The sequence below is a fragment of the Octodon degus genome, unplaced genomic scaffold, assembly GCF_000260255.1.
Source record: "Octodon degus isolate 3935 unplaced genomic scaffold, OctDeg1.0 scaffold00171, whole genome shotgun sequence".
Lineage (NCBI taxonomy): Eukaryota > Metazoa > Chordata > Mammalia > Rodentia > Octodontidae > Octodon > Octodon degus.
Window position 1 is genome coordinate 1,867,565 of NW_004524747.1, and position 10,014 is coordinate 1,877,578.

The 10,014-nt window shown below is 37.5% G+C and overlaps 1 pseudogene; it reads left to right on the forward strand.

The window, feature by feature from the left end:
• Positions 1-8,820, forward strand: part of LOC105743821 — a 120,248-nt pseudogene extending 111,428 nt beyond the window's left edge.
• The last annotated feature ends 1,194 nt before the right edge of the window (positions 8,821-10,014 follow it).

Genomic DNA, 10,014 nt, shown 5'->3' on the forward strand with positions numbered 1-10,014 from the left:
CGGAATGAGAAGAGAAAGGTAGTAAAAGGGACCAAGATGTGATATATACCAGTACTCTGTAAAGAATATATTTATTATGTATTATAAATATATAGTCAGAGAAATTTAAAATAAATAAAAAAGAAACATTTTTATTTTACTTTCTGAATGTCAAAACAGCAAAGCACGCAAAAAGATCAAAGTCTTTTCTTTTTGTTGAATACATAAATCAACTATAGCAGCACAAAATCTTACTTGAATTATTCTTCAATCCTTTAAAAGATGGTAGGTCATTTAACGGATAAATGTGACTAAATATGTTAAATCCTCAAATCTTTTATGGATTACTTGACACTGAATTTATTTAGTAGTAATCTTTGGGGATTCATCAGTTAGAGGCTGTGTTGTAGGCTTCAAGCAATATAGGGACTACTGACTTGAGTCTACATGGTGATCTACTTAGAAAAATCTTAGCATTGTCTTGAGTTTATTCCTCCTTACAGAATTACATATACAACTTTAGTAATAGATAAAAAATAGATTTGTACTACACAAATAATGCTATAAAAACTAACTTAAGAGAAAGTAAAGTTTAAAATGTATGTGTTTATTTTTTGTTTTATTATTATATGTTTACTGCACATGAAGTTTACATTCATCTTGGGAAGCAGGTACATAGTTACAACACATCTTCTTTTGCTTAATCACTTTTCTCTTCTCACCAAACTATTTCACTCCAATTCTAAATACTCTTTCCCTTTTTGCATCATTATTTTTGTTACCATTATTCTTTCTTCATGCCTATGATAGGTGTTATGTACATTTATTGTGGTCCTTAAGTTTCTGTATATGGTATATGTCACATTTTGGGCCTATGCCCCACTGCTCTATCTATAATCTATTTATTTCTATTTATCTGTTCTTTCTATGCTTGCCCTTGTTCTTCAGGACACCCTTCCATTTGCAAGAGCTCTAAGCCTTTCTCTCTTGTCTAGCCTTTATTTTGCTCTTTGCACTTTGCCTTACTCATACGAGAGATAACATATGGTATTTAAGCTGGTGTGGCTGGTTTACTTCACAGAATATAATATTTTCGTTGTATATCCATTTTCCTACAAATGCCTCAAATTAACCCTTTGTATGTGGCCACATACATTATTACCACTAAATACAGAAACCATATTTTCTTTATCTAGTCATGTGTTGATGGGCATGCAGGCTCAAGGATCACTATGAGTCCAAGCTTCATGGTGAGACCCTGTACCAAATTACTATAGGGTGATGCATTTAGGTCTTTGGAGAAAATACGAACAAGGGAAATATCTGGGTCTTATGAAATTTATAATCTTGGTTATTTGAGAAATATCCATCCTGCTGTCTACAGCTGTTGTTCTAGTTTACATTTCCACCAACAATGTTGAATGGTTCCTTTCTGACTGCAGCCTTGTCAGAATTTGTTATTCATCAACTTCTTCATGATAAGCACTCTTTCTAGAATATAAAATTTTAGCTTTATGTTAACTTGCATTCCTCTAGTGGCCAGAGATGTACATACTTTTTCATGTTTCTTAGCCAACTGTATGTATTATCTGAGAAGTATCTACCCATTTTATTTGACTTTTTTTTTTTTTTTTGTGGAACTGGGGATTGAACTCAGGCCCTTACACTTGCCAGGGAAGCACCTATTCTACTGAGCCATCCCCATACCCCCAATTTGACCATTTCTTGATTAGATCTTTTATTTTGGTTCAATTTTAGAACACTTTATATATTTAGATATGAGTAACTCTGCCTGAGGAATATTTGGCAAATTTGTCCTTTTTTTTTTTTTTTTTTTTTTTCGGGAAGTGAGATTGAACTCAGGCTCTTGCACTTGCCAGGGAAGTGCTTATTCCACTGAGCCATCTCCCTGGCCCCTCTATTCTTTTTTAGTTGTCTGCCCTCTACTAATCAGTTCCTTTGATGCACACAAGCTTCTTTACTTTCATGTAGTTTTATTTGCTGATTCTTTTGTGAATTTCTAGTTTGATTTTTAAAAGAATAAAAATAATTTTATTTAAAAGGGCTGGCCAAATAGTTCAGAGGATTAAAGCACCTGCTTAGGCAGATGCAGGGGCAGAAAGTTCGATCCCCCAGCCTGCCATGAAAGCTCCAGCCCCAGGGTGCCCTGAGAGGGCAATTGAGACTGGGCGTGGTGGTGCACAACTGTAATCCCAGCACTTGAGAGTCTGTGAACAAGAGCATCGCTATGAGTCCCATCTACACGGTCAGACCCTGTAGACCTGTCCTAAAATAATAATAATAATAATAATAATAATAATAATAATAATATTAATAATCTACAGAATTTCAAAGCAAGATGATAGGAAATTAACAGTTATTATATTGCGAATTGTTTTCCTCAAAGTAGTTACTCAGATTACCTGATATAACTATGTAAAATTGACCAAACAAAATGAACATTAATGTTATTTCTGGTGCAGGGTCTCACTATTTGGTGCAGGGTCTCACTACGCCGCTCAGATTCAGTGATCCTTCTGCTTTCAGCTTCCCCGGAGCTGGGATTATAGGCCTGCACCACCATGCCCAGTCTCAGTGGCCAGCACAGCATGTCTGGGATTCTGGGGCAGCTCAGCATGCAGTACAGGAGATGGAACTCTGGTCCCTGCACTTGCCTAAGCACGCACTTATCCACTGAGTTATCTTACCTGCCCTTACTAATGTCACTTTCTCTGCAATTGGATTTCTGTTTAGAAAGTCTTTGACTGCACCTATGACTTCAAGTTATTTATCTTCCATTAGGATAAATGTTTGTCTTAATGTTTAGATCATTGATCTATTTGATTTTAACTTAATACATGATAAGAGATATGAGTCCAGCTTCCAGATTCTGCAATGAGAGTTCCACTTTTCTCAGCATGATTTGTTGACTAGTCTATTTCCTTTAATGTAAGCTTTTGACCTTCTTGTCAAGGATCAAATAGCTAAATTTGTATGGGGTTATTTCTAAATTCTCTATTGTGTCTCACTTGAACCACCTGTGTTTTTGTACCTGTACCATGCTTTTTTAAAATAACTATTGCATTCTAGTATTGCTTTAAATCAGGTATTCTGTCTCCTGATTGCTCTATTTTTCGAGTTTCTTTTTCTAGTCTCCATCTTTTCTGATTATATATGAATTTTAGGATTGTCTTCTCTAGGTTGGCGAAGATTGTCTTCTCCAGTTTGGCTAATTTTATAATGAATACATTTAATCTGCATTACCGTTTTAGGATTATTTACATTTTTGCTTTATTGATTCTGCCTTTCCAGGGAAAGGAACATCTTTTCATTTTCTAATGTCTTCTTCAATTGCCTTTTTTGGAGTGTAATTTTCTTTCCAGTGGTCTTTCACTTTTGTCAAATTAATACCTAGTTATTCAATTTTTCTTCATACTATCATGAATGATATTGTTTTCATACTTTCTTTCTCACTGAGTTAATTGTGGGTGTACACAAATTTTATTGATTTTGTGTGTTTATTTTGTATCCTCCTACATTGCTGAAGTTGGTTATTAATACTTTGGGTCATCTATGTATAGTATCATGTCATGTTGAATTAATAATAATTTGAACTATATTTTCCTATACATAGTCTCTTTATTTCTTTCCTCCTCTGATTTCTCTAGCTAAAATTTCAAGTACTGTGATAAATAGAACTGAACATGGTGGGCATGCTTTACATATTCTTGATTTTAGAAGGAATCTTCTAAATATATTTAATATATTGTCCATTGGTTTGACATATATAGCTTTTATAAAATTCAAGTATGGTCCTTTTTTTGTATTTAGGACAGGGTGTACAGGCTGTACAGGGTCTCACTGCATAGATTGAACTCATAGTAATCCTCCTGTTTACAGCCTCCCAAGTGCTGGGATTACAGACGCACACCACCATGCCCAGTTTCAATCACAGTCTCAGTGTACCCTGGGGGGCAGAGCTGGCACTGCACACCAGATATCGAACACCCAGCCCCTGCCTCTGCCTAAGCAGGCACTTAAATCCACTGAACTATCTGGCCTGCCCATATTTTTGTATCTGCCCCTTGAAGTATTACCATAACAAGTATGTAGTAATATTCTTCATCTCATTTGATTATTATTGCTTTCAAATTCACATTGTCTGTGAAAAGAATAGCTACCACTGATTTTCTCTGAATTCCTGTTGTGCAAAAGATAATTTTCTATCCTTTGATTTTTAGTTTATGCGTTTTATGAATTTAATGTGTTTTGTGTATGCAGAATATTATTGGACCTTATTTCTTGATTCATTTTGCCAGTCTGTTTATTTTATTTTATTTTATTTTATTTTATTTTATTTTTTTTTTGGTGGAACCGGGGATTGAACTCAGGTCCTTGCGCTTGCCAGGGAAGCGCTTATTCCACTGAGCCATCTCCCCAGCCCCTAGTCTGTTTATTTTGATTGGTAAATTAAGGTCATTTTTGCTGATGATGATAACTGATACATATTGGCTTATCTTTGTCATGATATTTTCTTACTGATTATCCCCTGCATTTTCCACTGCTTAATTGCTTTCCCCACATAGTCCTTTGTGGCCATTTTTTTCCTATATTTTAGGGAAGCATCTACAGGGTGTTCAGGGTCTCACTACTAGATCAGATGCATAGTGATCTGCCTGTTTAGAGCCTCCCAAGAGCTGAGATTACAGGCATGCACCAACAAGCCCAGTCTCAATTGCAGTCTCAGCGTACCTTGGAGGCTGGGCTGGCATGGCAGACCCCAAGATCAAATCCCTGCCCCAGCACCTGCTTGCAGGTGCTTTAATCCTCTGAGCTATTTGGCCAGCCCTTGTTTCCATTATTATTCTTCAAATTGTGGTCATTTTTGTCCATGTCTAAAATAACTTTCAGTGCTCTTTGTCAGGTTGGGTTGGTGATCATAAATTTCTTCCATTATTCTTTGCCCAATGTGTCATTTCTCCATTAATTTTGAAAGATAGCTTTTCAGAGTACATCAATCTGGGTTGGAGGGTGTTTGCTTTCAGAGATTGAAGTACTTCACTTCAAGCTCTTTTTTTTAACTTGAGGGTTTGTGTTGAGAAGACCACTGTTATTGTGATTGTTTTTCCTTTATACATGATTTGTTTCTTTTCTCTAACAGTTAATATTTTGCTCTTGTGTTGAATTTCTGGATTCTTGATTATTATATTTCTTTATGTAGTTTTTATTTTGGTCATGGTTGTTCGAAGTTCTATATGCTTCATGTTTTCATTGGTCACACTGTTTTTCCATGCTTGGAAAATTTTAAACCATTATTTCTATGAAAAAATGTAACATTTGTGCTATCTCTAGCTTTCTCAGTGGCCACAGTCAATCTTATGTAATTCATTTTTGCTTCAATTTACAGCTTTTGCACTGATTTTTCATGGTTTCTTTCTAAAAGATATCTTTCCTTTTATGACTACTAAGTATAATTCTGTTTTCAAGATCTGAAATTCTATCATCTCTATCATTAAGTCTGTTTAGTACACTTTCAGTGGCCTTTCCAATCTCTTAGATTTCTGTTTGGCTCTGTTTCATGTATTCTATTTCTTTTCTATATTGGGATTTTATTATTTCCATCATTTTTCTAAGAGCATTTCTTTTTTTAATGTTTTCTCTAATATCTTTGAATTTAAACATCATTTATTTTTGAACCTGAGAGATTATTTTTCTCTATAGCTTTCCCCACTTTTTTTCACTTCTGTTGCTATCATTTCAGAAAGATTCAGTGTTTGACTTCTAATTTCATCTATCTCATGGTGCGTTAAGCTTGTCCATAGTGGACTGGGGATTGGGGTCTATGGTTGAATTTTGCTTCTGTGCCATCATTTTCTATTTTCTCTTTTTTATTTTGCTTTCTAAGTTGATACTTGGCAGCTTCATATGACAGTTAGCTTTATCACTAGTATTGAGGTTTCTGTAGGAGATGCCTGTTCTTCAGTGGTGTCCGCTAGATATGGGTAGTTCTTTATAGTTATCCCAAAAATCTACCTTCTCTATTTTTTTTAAATATTTATTTATTTTTATTTATTACATTTATTTATTGTGTGTGTGTGTGGCCAGCTCAGCCCACCAGGGGGCGGGTCTGGCCGGCATGTGGTGCTGGGGATCGAACCGCGGTCCCTGTGCTTTGCCAAGCTTGCTTCAAGTAGGTGCTTTAGACCACTGAGCCATCTCTCCAGCCCCTACCTTCTCTATTTTTAAAGGATACAAAGTTACTATTTGACTCACCACCCAATCACTTGATACTAGTTTGTAGTGGTGACTATGATCCCATCAAGTCACTGCATTCTCATATAGGGAGAAAAACATTATTATTTATATGACAACCTGGCTAAAGTAGCAGTTAGTAATAATGATAGTTTAAAGTACAGCTCAATTATTAGCAAACTATTGTAACCATTAACTTGTTACCTCTAAGGACAGGAACAAATTCTGAAGTTATGCAACAAAATCAAACTTACACCATGTACTTGGACACAGTGAGTTTTTACCCTTAGTAGAATGCTTTTACCTTTTTGCAAGGGGCATGTGGATTAAGATAAGTAGGGAACAAGACGAAGTAATAAATGAGGTCAAATATAGTACAGTCAAGGCTTGACTTCAAATGATAATCACATAAGCTTTGGGAAACTGGAAGACATAGAAGAGAAAGAATGCAATGGAATGTGAAGGAGTATGCATAAAAGGAAAAGACAATGTTTTCTCACTTGAAAGTTTAAATCCCAAAAGCTGTTTACAGGGACCAGGTTCAATCCCTGGTGTGCCATGCCAGCCCCATCCTCAGGGCACTGAGAAGGCAACTGAGACTGGGTGTGGTGGCCCACGCCTGTAATCCCAGTGCTTGGGAGGCTGAAACAGGAGAATCACTACAAGTCCAATCTGTGGGGTGAGACTCTGCAGACCCTGTAGTAAATTTATTTTTTTAAAAAGCAGTTGAGGAAAAAGAAAGGTTTTCTTATTTTCTTTAGAAATGGAAAATAGAAGAAAAATGAGAAAAGAAGGCAAGAAACCTCAACAGTGAAAGAGAAGAAAAGAATTACAGAAAAGAAAGGAAAACAAGAAAAGAAAGAAAGAAAATAGACTTGAGAGAAGAGAGAAAAGAAATAGATCCAGAAACAAAAATAACTACAAAATCCAAAACAAAACAAATGACTCCCAAATGTACAGGAAATGAATAGCCAATGAGAAAAACAGGAGAAAAAAAAGTAGTGAAATATCTCTGGTGTGTACAGTTACGTGATAGTGTCCAGGTCAGATCCCAGAAATATGCTAAGTACTTCATTGAAGTTCAGGTTGTTCTACCCACAAAGACCTGTGTGCAGGCATGTCCCTTGCACCTGTCCTGTTTTGTGTTTTCCAGTTTTTCTCTAACTCTAGTTAGCTTTGGGTTGGCTTGCTTAGTGTTGTCTAGTAGTTGCCGAATGATATTTTTCTTACAGTGTCTGTTTTCTCTGAGTGCTTGCACATATTTTGCAATTTTGTCTTCAATTTCAAACACTTTTTCTTCACCTAGATAATTTTTGGTATTTGTGAATTCTACACAATCTTTTTATTTGTGATATTTCTATTTCCTGCCTTTTTTAGATTCTATCTTTTTCATGAATTTGTCATTCATATTTTGAAACATTTCAGTCAGTTCTTCCAATTTTTATTTGTTTCCTCCATATCAATATTGGAGATTTTTATGGAAAATATAAAATAAAATTTCACAACAAATAATAAGAGAAGGAATTTTGCTTTTTCTGCTGGTGGACACTGAGGAGGAAGCATCGTCAGTCTCTCTTCTGACTGCCATCATGTCTAAGTCAAAGTCTCCCAAGGAGCCTGTACAGCTAGAGAAGCTCTTCATCAGAGGGTTGAGCTTTAAAACAACTTGCAAGAGTCTGAGAGCCATTTTGAGCAATGTGGAACACTCACAGACTGCATGGTAATAAGAGACCCGACCACCAAGCTTTCCCCCTGGTTTGTCACTTATTCCTCTGTGGAGGAGTTGGATGCGGCCATGAATGCAAGGCCACACAAAGTGGATGGAAGAGCTGTGGAACCAAAGAGAGCTGTCTCAAGAGAAGATTCTCAAAGACCAGGTGCCTACTTAAAGGTGAAGATCTTTGTTGGGGGCATTAAGGAAGATACTGAAGACCATCACCTATGAGAGTATTTCAAACAATATGGAAAAATAGAAGTGATTGAAATTATGACTGACCGAGGCAATGGAAAAAAGAGAGGCTTTGCTTTTGTAACATTTGATGGCCATGATTCTGTGGATAAGATTGTCATTCAAAAATACCACACTGTGAATAGCCACAACTGTGAAGTGAGGAAAGCCCTATCCAAGCAGGAGATGGCTAGTGCTTCATCTAGCCAAAGAGGTCAAAGTGGTTCTGGAAAATTTGGTGGTGGTCATGGAGGAGGTTTTGGTGGCAATGACAGTTTCAGTAGTGGAGGAAACCAGTGGTCAAGGTGGTTTTGGTGGAAGCTGTGGTGGGGATGGTTATGGTGACAGTGGAGATGGCTACAATGGATTTGGGAATAATGGAAGCAGTTATGGAAGCAGTGAAAGTGATAATGACTTTGACAATTACAACAGTCAGTCTTCAAATTTTGGACCTATGAAGGAAAGAAACTTTGGAGGCAGAAATTCTGGACCCTGAGGTGATGGACGCCAATGTTTTACCAAACCACAAAATCAAGCTGGTTATGGTGGCTCCAGCAGCAGCAGTAGCTATGGAAGTGGCAGAAAGTTTTAAACAGTTCCAGGAAACAAATCTTAGCAGGAGAGGAGAGACAGAGAAGTGACAGGGAAGCTACAGCTTAGAACAGATTTCTGAACTCAGCCAATCACAGTGGTGGCAGGGCTTAGCTGCTACAAAGAAGACATGCTTTAGACAATACTCATGCATATGGGCAAACAACTCGAGGACTGTATTGTGACTAATTGTATAACAGGTTATTTTAGTTTCTGTTCTGTGCGAAGTGTAAAGCATTCCAACAAAAGGTTTTAATGTAGACCTTTTTTTGCTCCCATGCTCTTGATTGCTAAATGTAATAATCTGATCATGATGCTGAATAAATGTGTCTTTTTAAAAAAAGAAGGAATTTTGAGTGATAAGTGTAAAAAATTTTGGCCTTCTGGGAACCCCCATATCCAGTCCTAGCCCAGGCCCGGTGAGTGTGTGGGAGAGGTTCCGGCTACCCTGTGCTGGTGGGACATACCCGTCCCAACTCAGATGCATCTTGGGTGAGACCCTCTTACACAACTTTGAGATGCCTCCCACCACTCCGCAGCACTTCCCCAACCCTCCCACCAAGTAGGAATTACTGTCACGTTCTGAGAACCCCCAGAACCAGACCTAGTCCAAGCCAGGTGAGTGTGTGGGAGAGCTGCCTCTCCCAAACTATTCCACCTTGTACCCTCCAGACTCAACTCAGGCCTGGCATACAAGCCTGGGGTGAAACACTGCAGCTGGAATCCCTACAGAGCATGTAGGAGACAAATTCACCCAGCCAATTCAAGAGCACAACATCTTGCCAGAGGGGCAAAAAAGGTTCACCCTCAAGGGCAGCAGCAGGAAGGTGCTAAGCACAGCAGCCAGACCAAAGCCTGGCACAACTGAATAAATCCAAACTTTGTAGATCTGCACCTGAACTTCAGTAGGTGCTAAGGTTATAACTGCAACAAAGATCAACAACAAATGTCAGAAGAAAGTGCTACACAAAATGACAATGAGAAGGAGCAAAATGCACTCTCAGACCCCAAGCCCACCGATAACAAGGGCAGAGGACACTAACACAGAACAAATTGGGAATCAAACAACTGAAATCAATGAATCAATGGCATCTGAAATAAAGAAACAGATGCATAAACGTATAGAGAAAATCAGATTGAAAATGAAAAAAGAAATCCCTGAATTAATAACATAGGCAGTACAGAATCAAATGCAGAAACATATGGAGGAAAACCAATGCTCACACAGAAGAAGTTCAGAGGAA